Genomic DNA, 13,780 nt, shown 5'->3' with positions numbered 1-13,780 from the left:
CCACACATCACTTAGCATAATGTTTTTAAGTTCCGTACATGTTGTGGCAAATAAAATTGCTTTCCATTTTATGGCTGAATATTTGTCCATTATATGTGTCCACCACACTGTGTACATCTGTTGATGGACACTAGGGCTGTCCCACTGACTTTCAGCTATTGTAAATAATGCTGCTGTGAACATTGTTGTAAATATTTTTGTGAGTTATTGCTTTTGCTTTCAGTTATTATGGACATATACATAGGAGTGGAAATGCTGGGTTCTATGTTTGACTTTTTAAGGAATAATCAAAGTGTGCTCCACAGATGCTGCACTATTTTACATAGTGCAGAAATCCATGAAACTTCCAATTTCTCCCCATCCTTTGCAATGTCTGCTATTTTCCATTTCATTATTCCTATCATTATTGCTATCCCAGTAGGTGTGAAGTGGCATTTTATTGTGTTTTTGATTTGTAACTCCATATTGACTAGTGATGTTGAGCCTGACCCCATGTGCTTATTTGTCGTTTGTATATTCCATGTGTTAATTGGTCATTTGCTTATCTTCTATGGAGAAATGTCTATTCAAATCCTTTGCCCATTTTTTAATTGGACTATTTGTTTTATAGTTAAATTTTAAATTTTTTGTATTTTGGATATTAACCCATTGACAAATACTGATTTGCAAATATTTTCTCTCATTCCATGTATTGGCTTTTCACTTTTTTTTTTTTTTTTTTGATACGGAGTCTCGCTCTGTCGCCCGGGCTGGAGTGCAGTGGCCGGATCTCAGCTCACTGCAAGCTCCGCCTCCCAGGTTCACGCCATTCTCCTGCTTCAGCCTCCAGAGTAGCTGGGACAGGCGCCCGCCACCTCGTCCGGCTAGTTTTTTGTATTTTTTAGTAGGGACGGGGTTTCACCGTTTTAGGCAGGATGTTCTCCATCTCCTGACCTCGTGATCCGCCCGTCTCGGCCTCCCAAAGTGCTGGGATTACAGGCTTGAGCCACCGCGCCCTGTCGGCTTTTCACTTTCTTATTGGTGTCCTCCAATACACAAAGTACTTAATTTTGGCAAAGTACAATTTATCTATTTTTCTGTTGTTGTTAACAGTGCTTTTGGTGTCATATCCATGATATCATTGCCAACTCCAAAATCATGAAGATATAAGATATTCCTCTACATTTTCATCTAAGAGTTTCATATCTTCAGCTTTTATGCTTAGGTCTTTGATTGACTTCATTATTTGCATATATTGCAGGGTAATGGTCCAGTTTCAACCTTTTGCCTGTGAATATTCAATTTTCAAAGCACCATTTCTTGAAAAAAAAATGTCATTTTGCTATTGACAGGTCTTTTAAAATCAGCTTTATTAAGGTAAAATTATATTCATTAACCCTGCATATGTTAAATATATGTAATTTGATACATCTGGAGATTACAAAAACCCATGATATCATTAACACAATCAAGGTAATAAATATATTTATCATCTCCAAAAATTTGTTTGTTTTTCTTTTATTTGTGGTATGAATAATTGACATCCATACACCTAACACATTTTTAAGTGGATAATACTGTACTGTTAACCACAGGCACTATGTTGTACACAATTTATTTATCTTGCGTACCAGAACATTTATTCCCAGTGAGCAATAACTTTCCATTTCCCCCTCTCCCGTGTCCCTGGAATCCACCATTCTATTTCCTGCTTCTGTTAGTTTGATTATTTTAGATACCTCTTATTACCAGAATCACACAATAGTTGACCTTCTGTGACTAGCTTAGTTCACTTTGCATAACATCCCCTGGGTTCATCCATGTTGTCACCAATTTCATTGTATTTAAATCCTACATTTTCTTTACCCACTTATCCACTGATGGACACTTAGATTAATTCCATATCTTGGATATCATGAATAATGCTACAATAAATATGAGATTGCAGATATCACTTTGACATCCTGATATCAGTTTTTTTGATATATGCACATAAAGGGGATTTCTGGATGATATGATATTCTATTTGTATTTATTTTTATATTGTTTCTAATAGCGGCTGCACAATTTTGCATCTCCTCCAACACTATGCAAGGGCTCTGATTTCTTCACAATCTCACCTACACTTGCTATTTTTTTTGTCTGTCTTACAGCCAGCTTAATGAGTGTGAGATAACATCTTATTGTGGTTTTGCTTTGCATTTCTGTGGTAATTAGCGATGCTGAGCATCTTTTTATATACCTAGTGGCCATTTGTATGTCTTATTTGAAGAAATGTCTACTAAAGGCAATTGTCCCTTTTCAGTACGGCTATTTGTTTTGTTGTTGTTTTTTTGGTGGCTATTGAGTCACAAGAGTCTCTTATATATTTGGATGTTAACTCCTCATCAGATAAATGGTTAGAAAATATTTTTTCTTATGTCATTATTTGTCTTTTTACTTTACTGAGTGTTTTCTTGGCTGTTCAGTAGCTTTTTAATTTGATGTTATCTCACTTGTTTAGTTTTGGTTTTGCTACCAACACCCAAAACATAATGAACTGAATGGACATATTCAAAAGATTTTACCAAAGGGCAGCAGAATGCACAGTTTCTTAAGTTCTCATGGAACGTTCACCAGGAGAGATCACATGGTAGACCACAAAACAAGTTTTAACATCTTTTAGAAGATTGGAATCATATAAACTCTCTTCTCTGGTCATAACAATGTGAAACTGGAAATCATAAGAGGAGGAAAATTTGAATATCCACAAATACATGAAAATTTAAAAATACATTCCTGAATAATCAATGGGTCAAACAAGAAATCAAAAGGGAAATTAAAAAGTTATTGTAATGCAAACAAAGATGAAAACTCAACATACGAAAAATTATGGGACGCAGTAAAAATAATTCTAAGAAGAAAGTTTACAGCAATAAATAAAAAAAAAAGAAAATCTCAAAGAATTAGTTTGACATTATTTCTAAAGAAAGTAAATAGGGAAGAACAAATAAAACCCAAGATAGCTTAAAGGAGAAAATGATAAAAATTAGAACAGTAATAAATCAAATAGAAGTAAGAAAGACCATAGGGAGAAAAAAGCAATAAAATTAGTAGTTGACTTTTTTGAAAAAAACAAAATTGAGAACTTCACAGCTAGTCTAAGAAAAAAGAAAGAAGATTCAAGTAAACCAAATCAAACAAATTATAAGATATCCCCAAAATAAAAAGAGTCATAAAGGAAAATTACAAGTAATTATATGCCCACAAATTGAATAACACAGAGAAAATGGATAATTCCTATAAAAACATAACCTGCCAGGATTGAGTCAGGAAGAAATATAAAGCCTGATTAGATCAATAACAGACACAGGAATTAAAGATGTTATCAAAAACCTTCCAACAACAGCAAAAAACCCCCGGACCAGATGGCTTCATGCCTAAATTCTACCAAACATTCAAATAACAATGAATACTAATATTTTAAATGCTTTCAAAAAGTACAGCTAGAAGAAATCCTTTCGAATATATCATATAAAACCAGAATCACTTTGATCTCTAAGCCAAAGACCTCACAAGAAAAGACAACTACAGGCCGATTTCTCTGATGACCATTTATGCAAAAGCTCTTAATAAAATATTAGCAAACCAAATCCAATAACACATCAAAAAAATTATAAATCAAGACTTAGTGGAATTTATCTCTGACATGAAAGACTGGTTTAACACACACAAATTAATCAATGTGATACACACATTACCTAAATGAAAGATAAAAACCACATGATCATCTTAATTGGTGTGGAAAAAGCACTTGATAAAGTACAACATTCTTTCTTGATAAAAACACAACAGTTTAGACATAGAAGGAAATCTCTTCAACATAATCAAGGACTTTTTTAGTGGGAGAAAAGACATAAATTATTTAACTTTTATTTATGGGAGCTTTCAGAATAAAGACCCAAGTCCTCAACAAGGTACAGAAGTTTATGAATCATCTCAAAGATGCAGAAAGAATGCAGGTTTAAAGCATGGGCAAAAACAGATTATGTGGCTAAATCAGGTTTAGTGCAAGACAGATTATGACAGGGAGAAAGGAAGAGGCCTGGCTAGCAAAGGTGGCTTTGTTATGTACATGAAGTCTCATAAGCAGCAGTCCTCAGAGAAAATTGATGGTAAGTGTTTCTTTTCAGGCTTTTAAAGGTGTAAAACTCTCAATCTCTCTTAGATCCAGGAAAAGCCTAGAAAGGAAAGACCTGGGTACATTAGTAGTGATTTTCTACAGATGCACATTTCCCCCACTAAAGACAAATTTGCAAGGCCACTTCTGTCTGCTGGCTCCATTGTAGCCATTTCAAAATATGTCAAAGAAATATATGTGGAGGTAAAATATTTTGATTTCTTTCAGTCCCCACTTTGAAACTTAAAAAAAAAAATCATATATTAAAAGCCCTCCTGATAGCTTTGGAAAGATTTGGATTAGAGGTTGTTAGATAGAGGTAGACAAAGGAGTGAAAAGACAAATAGAAATAAACAGAAAAGAACAAATGTAAGTATGTTGTTGTATATCTTCTTCTAGTCAGTCCTGAGAATAGACCAGTTCAGTTAAACCACTGTCTCCCATTCCAGGAGGTGCCATTGCATGGCGTAGGCCCCTATATGTGATGCAAGCAAACAGATTTTTAGTAAGAGGTTATTTCTAGAGAAACAAGGAAAACAAAGGTTAATATGTGGGAGCGGTCAGTCTATAGACTGTTTTTTCTAGTCTCTGAAGTGTCTTCAGTTTGCAGTGGCAATATGACAGTTTTCTAGATTATAGTTCAAATCAGGTATTCAAATGAACTTGCTGGGGAGTCAGTACATCAACAGGCAGGCATGAAGATTGTATTATTTCTATATATATATGTTTCTGTTATTTATCCTGAAGTTTTTGTCTACCTGCAGTTTGCAGGACTTTAAGAAAATCAGTTTTAATTTCTAGTGATTCCAAACGAGAAAAATCGAACAAACCTTTGAAATAACTAGTTTGGAGACTTGTAGACAGCAAAGAATTCAGGATACAATCTAAATTGTGGACAAATCATAAAAACTCAAAAATAATGAACAATGCTAGAATCTAATAGCAGGTATACTATAGTTTCTTTTGAAACATAACTTTTCTCTCTCCAGTCCCCCATTTTTACCAACAACAAATCATAGTGGGACTAATTGATTTGGAAATCAATTTTAGTCTTATTATACTTGGCCTGATTATTTGCCTAAAGTGCAGAAGGAATAATTATTGGCCACATAGGCTCTTTTATGTTGTTTTACAAGAATGTTTTCATGATGAATGGCTTTTAGTTCATGTGATGTTAGTAATCTTTAATAAATAAAATTAGTTTCAAAATTATCTTCAATAATTTAAAATCTTAAAGTCGTGTTATATGAAATTAAGTAATCCTAGGTTTTTCACTGGAACTAGGGTTACTGAGTTAGAATAGTCATTATTTATGTAATTAAAACTATTAGATGTGAAAGAAGCAATTCTATAGGCAAAGGCTATTTTTAAAAGTAAGATTTGCTTTTGGTAAAAAGTTCAGAAGAAGACATAGAAACATAGTTTTTATTAAAAGAGAAAATAATTTTGCCTAGTTTAGAGGTTTTTTAGGATTGTTTGCAATTGAAGGACTGCAAAGAAGGATGTAAAGTTGGGGAAAAGAATGAGAAAATTATGAAAGTTTATAGAAGATTTATAGAAATCTCACCAGATGGAATTGTTTATAAAATTTCATTAAAATTAGCTTTAGTGTTAATATACTATGCAAAGATAAAATTTGATTTTCTCTTTCGAACAAGATTTTTGTATAGTATTAAGGGATAGTGAAGAATTTTTGTTTACCTTTTGAGTAAACTGCGAAAAAAAAAAAAAAAAAAGAAAAAGAAAAAAGAGGAATGAGAGAGACAGATCCAGTTTGGCCTATGCTGCCTTTAATGCATCTTACTATTGGGAAACTGTCTCCTTGATATCAAAGGGTAAAGATTTTATGCTTTATAAAATCTTTGCATTTCCACTTTGGCTAAACAAGTGACTTATTTTACAGTGACTTGTGATTCTATAATACTTTATAATATCAAGTGTTTTAAATCTTTGATATTTCACAAGCTTTCCAAATTCTAAGTTTAGTCTTTTGACCTCAAACTAATTTTTGTATATTAGGGCCCCTGAAGTCCAAGGCAGACATATTTGACTTATTTGATATGTTAAAGTCACACAGGAAGCATTGTCAAACATGAAATTGTTTTTAACATTCTTTGGGTTATATTTACATACATGTGTTAATAATATGTGTTCCAAAATTGTATGAGATTCCTGTAATTCTGATATGTCTTAGTATATGCTATCAGCAATAATACTTATTATGTTCAATTGTTGTGTGCCACAGAAATAGCCAAATTTCCTTGTTAATTTTGTCGTTGGCCTTTTTAAATTTTGTTTCGGACTTTTTCAACCGCAGACAGTTATTGTTTGCTTTGTTTCTTCTCAAAAAGCAGTTTGTGGTTAGCTACAGTCCAATTCTTGCTTCTTTGGGGGAGCTCATGGATAGGACCCTGACAGATTCTCCTGAATGCAGGATTCTGATAACTTTAGAGTTTGTGCCATTTGACTACACAAAAACTTCCGGGACTCTCATGGAAGAGTTGATGTGTTCATGAGGATTGTGGGTTCAATATTGGGCAGAGCAGTAGTTAATTGCATTGGATTGAACTGATAGAAAACTAAAGTAATTGTTTTGACTTTTTTGCATAATACATTACTGCTGGCATGTGAGGTGACTTTACAAATTCTGCCATACGCACTGCTGCTTTTAAATGTCCTAATGTTTAAATGCCTGGGTGCCAAAAAAGATAAAGAAATAAAACAGGTGCCATTCATGTAAATCTCCTGGAAACTTCCAGAAGTTGGAGATGAAGCAATGACAGCCAGGTTCTCTGTCCTAACCTCAGCAAGCAACAGCAGCCATCAGCAGTCGGAACACAAAACTCCAACATTTAGAGGACAAGGTCCTGAATTCTCACCCTAGCTCTAGCAGGCTGCACCAGAAAGATGGGCCTACCTGCCCCCCACAGGGCTGTGAGGTAGAGAGTGTGTAGTCACTGCAATTGATCAAAATGAACCACAATTTCCCAGTGAAGCCTTCTTCTGGAAGCTGAAAGCATTAAATGTACTCCAGAGGTTCAATTGCTACTTCAGACAGTTTCTGTTCAGCATAATTGTTTTCTAGGTAAAAAGATGGATTCATAGTGTTTCCTTCTCTGCCATCTTCCCTGACATTACTCCTTACTTGGGTTTTAAGTGCAGATAGAAAGATTCGTCAGAATGCCAAATAGCCAAACTGGACTCGGGAATATGGTTGATTGGCACTTATTTCTTTGTAGTACGTCCTCTGCTGCAGAACCTGAAAGCTAAATTTTTTTACAACTCCTTGGCAGCTCATATTCCGGATCCATCAATTAGCTGCATTTCATTTGAGACTTAGAAGAGGAAATTGAGGCAAGTGCTATACAGGCATATGTTGTTTTACTGTGTTCTACTTTATTGTGATTCACAGATATTGTGTTTTTTACACATTGAAAGTTTATGTCAACTCAGTATCATGCATGTCTATCAGCACCATTTTTTCAACAGCATGTGCCCAATTTGTTAGCATTTCTTAGCAATAAAGCATTTTTTAAAGTAAGGTCTATATATTGTCTTTTTAGGAATAGTGTTATTACACACAATACATTACAGTATAGCACAAGTATAACTTAATATGCACTGTGAAAACAAAACATTCACATGATTCACTTTATTGTGGTGGTCTGAAACAAAGCCCACAATATCTCCAAGGAATGCCTGTGTTGTATCTGTTCTTAATATCTTTGGTTATCAACAAGATTATGTCATAGTGTTTTCTTGTGGTGTTGTACCTAGTTTCCTGGGTAGCAAATTTGGAGTCTCAGGGTCCTGTCACCTGCAACTATGTTAGTGTTGGTTATATATACATATTTTACAAATAAATATATATTTAAATATATATACACATATATGTACACAGGCATATATATGTACATTCGCACACACACATATAATATATGTTATATGTTATATGATATATGTATATAGCACCTACAAGGTTTGGTCTATTTTGGGCTAAGGACTATCTTGAAAAATCATTGTGAAGTGACTTTTTTCCCAATATCCCATATTTATTCAATATGAAGGCACTGATAGATCAAGATTCCATCAGAGTCTTTACTCGGCACAACTCTAATGTAATCTGGACTTTCAAAATTCCTCCCTACTTCCTCTTTGAGTGATTTGTACCCCCAGTATTACAATATTTAGTTTAATTAATTCAGTTTAATAAATACCTATGGAAAGTTTATCATAACTTACAAAGGGCTGATACACGTTATAGACTGTCATATAGATAAAGAAATATACATATATAATTACATATATCCTTCACTATATGTGTGTCTGCCTATATATGAGATACATATACTATATACATAAATGTTTCTTTTTGTCATTTTATAAAAATTTTTGGTTTAAAATTTCTATAGAAAAAGTTGTTTATGTTTTACAGTGCTATTTGTGTGGTCTCAATATAGGCTTTTTATTTATTTATTTGTTTGTTCTTTACTATACATTGTCAAATTTATATTCTTAGATTATAACTCAGTTCCACACTAGAAATAGAGGTATTTGGGTAGTTGTACATATTTATAGGGTACAAAGTGGTGTTATGACTTTTGAATACAATGTGAAATGAAAAATCAAGCTAATTAATCTATCTATAACCTCAAATATTAGATTTTTTCATGATGAGAACATTTGAGATTTACTCAGTGATATTGCAGTGTAGAGTATTAAATTGTTAGCTATATTCACCACATTGTGCAATAGATTTAAAAAAAATCAACCTTATTCCTTTTACGTAACTGAGGCTATATACCCTTTGATTATCATCTCCTCATTTCTTCCACTCTCCAGGTTTTAGATTCCACATATAAGTGAAAACATACAATACTTTTTTCTGTGTTTGGCTTATTTCACTTAACGTAAAGTCATCCAGTTTCATCCATGTTGTCACAAATGACAGACTTTTCCCTTTCTTAAGACTGAATAGTATTTCACATTGTGTATATATACTACATTCTTGTCTTGTTTCAGTCATTTTCTGTTTCATTCTGCAATCTCAAATCTGTCACTTCCTTCATCATCATAAAGGCATTCAATTTGTTCAATCAAATGAATCAGATGCCTTTATATTCTTAAGTTATAACTCAGTTCCACACTAGAAGTAGAGGTATTTGTGTTCAGATATTGGTTTGGAAGAAAAGCTAGTCCCTCAGGAAATAATTCAACAAATGGAATTCATATGAAGATGTTACTCTGACCTGTGGACTACTCCTTAGTTCTGCACATCCAGTAACAAATTTTGGTGAGTCATAGATTAGAGCAGACTTTGGCCAATGATTCAGGGCATAAAAGTCTGCATTTTGAAAAGGAAACATAGAAGAACCAGAAAATCCTCGTGGTCAGCACTGCTTGTTCTCAATGTAGAAAAATCTGCACAGGAAAGCACATGTGGTCGTAATTAGAATGGGTGGGCTTTGTGATCGAATAACCGGAATCACAGCATGTGTACATGTCTCTGAGCCATAGTCCGTCGTCCCTCCTGGGGCTGCACACATCTGTTGCTGCTGCACACACCTGCTGCTTGTCACGCATCTTCTTCAAACAGTGCCAAACACTCACTGACATGCTTGTGTACAGGTTTCTGTAAGCCTTTGCTTTCTTAGCGACAGTCATCTTTAAATCTCGCTCCCTGAGTTTAAAATCATGTTTATGATCCTGTTTCTAGACATAGAAACTTAATATTTTTTATGTCCTCCTAGTAAATTTATATTTGACCTATGAAATTGCTCCACCAAATATCCCTGATTTTATACTTCTATTAATTTTAGCTAAATGGTTAACAACCCAAAGACAGCTGGAGATGAATTCCCTCTTACACAATACTGTAAGGAAGCCACAAATGTGTTTGCAATCCTCCTTTATCTCCTTAGCCAGACTGCCCACTTGGTATTGACAAGCAAGGGCAGCTCTTGCATATGCACCTACAGACTATTTTTAAAAACTGGTTTTGAAAGTTCTAATGATTATTTTCATGAATAACTTGTGCTTTATTCCATGGGTTAGGAAATTATAAATACATTTGGAAAATGCGTTGCTGATTGAAAGTGCATTACTGAGAGAACACTGATTAGTAGAATTGTTGTAGAATGTTTTCCTGAAGTGAACATTTGACAATTGACTGTCATCCTTTCTCTATCAATGCTAGCTGGGTTCTGGGAATATTGTGTAGTATATAAATATGGAGGCACAGTTCAGGTACTGCAATGCAAATCTACAAAAGCAGTTAGTCAGAGACTGTAATTTTGGTTATAAAACTGCTTTCCTGTGAAGCAGGTTTTAAAATATGTTGAAGCAATATGAAATAGATTTATATCAAGGACCTTCTAGTCCAACTCCTCCCCATGCACATACAGTGCAAATCAGATACTAATTGAAGAAACTTTACCTTGTGAATACTGAAACATTGCAGCCAATTAACAAGCAAAGTATTTTTGAGGGTAGATGAGGAGATAGAAAAGGACAATCATATGTAGTATAATTTCATGTAAAGAAGAGTCACTGAATATAATGCATTTTATAAAAGTTTGAAGAACTTGCCAACAGTGGGGCTGATGGTGTCTGTATTGTAATAAGGGTCAGGGAAGGCCTCTGAAGAGGGATTAGGCCAGTAAAGATATGAATATGGGAGGGTACAACCCATGTGGCTATCTGGGGGAAAATATTTCATGGGAACCATAGAAGCAAAGGACTCAAGGCAGAAATGAGTTTGATGATTTGTGCAGGAAGGAGACCCACATGGCTGCCCTGAAGCTGGACAAGGAGATGTGGGGAAGAGTTGGATCCTGAAGGTCCCTATTGGCCAAAACAAGATGTTTACATTTTATTAAATGTGTGAGACACTGTTAAAGGATTTTGGAAAAAGAAAATTGATTTCTTATTTTATAAGATTATTTTGACAATACAGTTACTTACATGAATAAAATGTTTCTAAATATTAAAAAAACACTCTGCAAGGTGGGGAGTAGAACATGTGGAACAGGCAAGGGTGGAGATGGAGGACCAGGGTGGAGGCCATTTTAGTAACAGCCTCAAATAATTAGGGTATGGACCTAATTAGGTGGTGGAGGTCAGAGAGGTAGTAAAATAGCCAAATTAGGGGAATATATTCTGAAGGTATAATTGACTGATTGTAAAGTTTTTTAGTAATGAAATACTAAAACGATCAAAATACCTCATACTTCTCTGTCTGAAACTTGGTAAATAGTAATAACATTTACCAAGATAAAGAAGAGAAAGAGAAGAGTGATTTGGGGATTGGTGACAGAGCAAGGGTGCTTGTTTAATCACATCAGGTTTGGGTTATTTATTAGGTTTCTGAGTGGGGATGGTGACTAAGTAAGTAGATACACTGTTCTGGAATTTCAGTGGAAGCCTCGCATCACACCAATATTGATGTACTGAAGGCCTTTGAAGCTGTAGAGCTGAATGAGTTCTTTGTAAAGAATGAGTGTAGGTTGAGAACAGAGTTCTGAATATCCAACTGTGAAGCACTGTGCGTTCCAATATTTAGAAGTCAGACCAAGGGACATCCAGCAAAGACTGAGAAGAAATAGCCAATGAGGTAAGAAGCAAAGCATCAAGAAGGCAGTGTCTCTGAGGATAGTAAAAATGTATATGAAGACAAGGAGACAGCCAACTGCTCACTGTTTCTGAGAGGCCATTAATAGAGCCCTTATGATTGGCCATTGGTTTTGACATTGTGAGGTCATTCATAACTTGGACATGACCCTTTTCAATGGAGAAAAGGTGACAGTAGCCTCATTGAAATGGGTTCAAGAAATAATGGACTTTAATGTGGTAGTTAGGATATAAAAAGACAGAGAAGACATTCTACCTTTTCATAAAAGTAAGAAAAATCTAGATCAAATGTCTATGAGACATTTGAAGATGGGTGACAGTGAATCATGGTTGAAATTAATTCCAGGAAATGAATCTCTTCATGGGGGAGCAGAAAACAGCACAAACTACCTGGTGGCAAACTTGGGCTCTGCATTCAGTGTTGCAAATTAAAAAGAAAGATTGGCAAAGATTAGAGACTTTACTGGATTGAGGGGAGGCCAGCAAATCTAGTGGCACTGGGAGGATTTAGCAGGGTAGGTTGGTGTCTGGGAAAGATACAAAGCACTAATAGTTCAATTAATTCATCAATTCAACACTCTTCCTCTAATTTTGCTGAGAGGCTGTCAGTACAAGCATGATAAAACTTGAATAAATAATTTATGAAAGTTTGTACATAAAAGGCCCTGCTGTAACTGAATCAAAGGTGAGTCTGAGGTTGATTCATGGACCAACTCTCTCCGGGTTTGATTACTAGTGGGATCTGAGATTCAGCTACTCTAAGACTTGAATAACCTGTTTTTCAAAGCTTATATCCTGAATGCAAGTCTCAAACTTCTGAAGTATATCATTCAAAGCCATGTGTCCCAGAAGTGTGATTTTGCCAGTATATCAGTGGTTATTATAGTTATAGTGGGCAACACATATTTGAAGTGAGCTGCTTGAAATAATTTAGAAAAAATTGGTGCTCTAAGTGAATATGAGAGGGGAAAATGGTTATTTCTCTCATCTGCACCATGCTCCAGCACTAAAAATCTGTGTAGAAGTGAAATTCTGATGTGATAGAGCGGACAAATTGCATCAGAGGAGGTAGAGATATGGAACACACTAGAAATGTCTTCATATGGATGAAGTAAGTAGAGCTATTCAACTCCGTCATGGCCTGTGGATAACTCTTTAGTGAGGAAACTGCCTTTGCTCATTTTTTCTCCTCTATCCCCCACACTCACATCCATGTACCCATTTCTGCCTGTTTATCTTCTTACTATTGAAATTGGATCACTGCATTCTACTTACACATTTGGTACGGAGGTGCCATATGCTGTGTGGACACCAGAGCCACCCCACTTAGCTCCAACAGTAAGGAGCAGCAAAAGCATGTTCCCCCAAGGATAGCACCTCAGTAATGGCAAGCCATGTGCCTACGTATAATTCAGCGTCAGAATTAATGGCTACTGACTTACCTCATTTATTTGCCTTCTAATGCTTATGGCACAAGTTCATTACAGCTGTCATAGCAAAGAACTACAGACTGGGTGATTTAGAGAACACAAATTTGTTTTCACTCAGTTTTGGAGGCTGAAAGTCTGAAATGGAGGTGTTGCCAGGGTTGGCTTCTCCCAGACCACTCTCCTAGGTTTTCTGTTTCCTGTGTCTTCATGGCCTTCTGTTTGTCTGTATGTCATCTCATCTCCTCCTCTTGTAAGGCACCACTCATATTGGATTAGGGCCTGTTCTAAGGACATCATTTTAACTTAATTATCTTTTTGAAGATCCTATCACTAAATATGCAATCAGATTCTGAGGTTGAGGTATTGGGGAGTTAACACTTCAACATTTAAATTTGGGGGGCCACAATTGATTCATATATTTATATATATATATATAATGGAATAATAAATATTATCCATTTAATTATTCATAACATGACTGAAAGTGCATGAATAATTCAATGTTATTCACTTATTATGCAATTATATATATATTTTACATCTATCTATAAATATATGAAGTGTGAGCATCTAGATATTTTGT

The sequence above is a fragment of the Rhinopithecus roxellana genome, chromosome 9 (genome assembly GCF_007565055.1).
Source record: "Rhinopithecus roxellana isolate Shanxi Qingling chromosome 9, ASM756505v1, whole genome shotgun sequence".
NCBI classification, from domain to species: Eukaryota; Metazoa; Chordata; class Mammalia; order Primates; family Cercopithecidae; genus Rhinopithecus; species Rhinopithecus roxellana.
The sequence above is the reverse complement of the archived record's forward strand: the minus strand, read 5'-3'. Positions refer to the sequence as shown.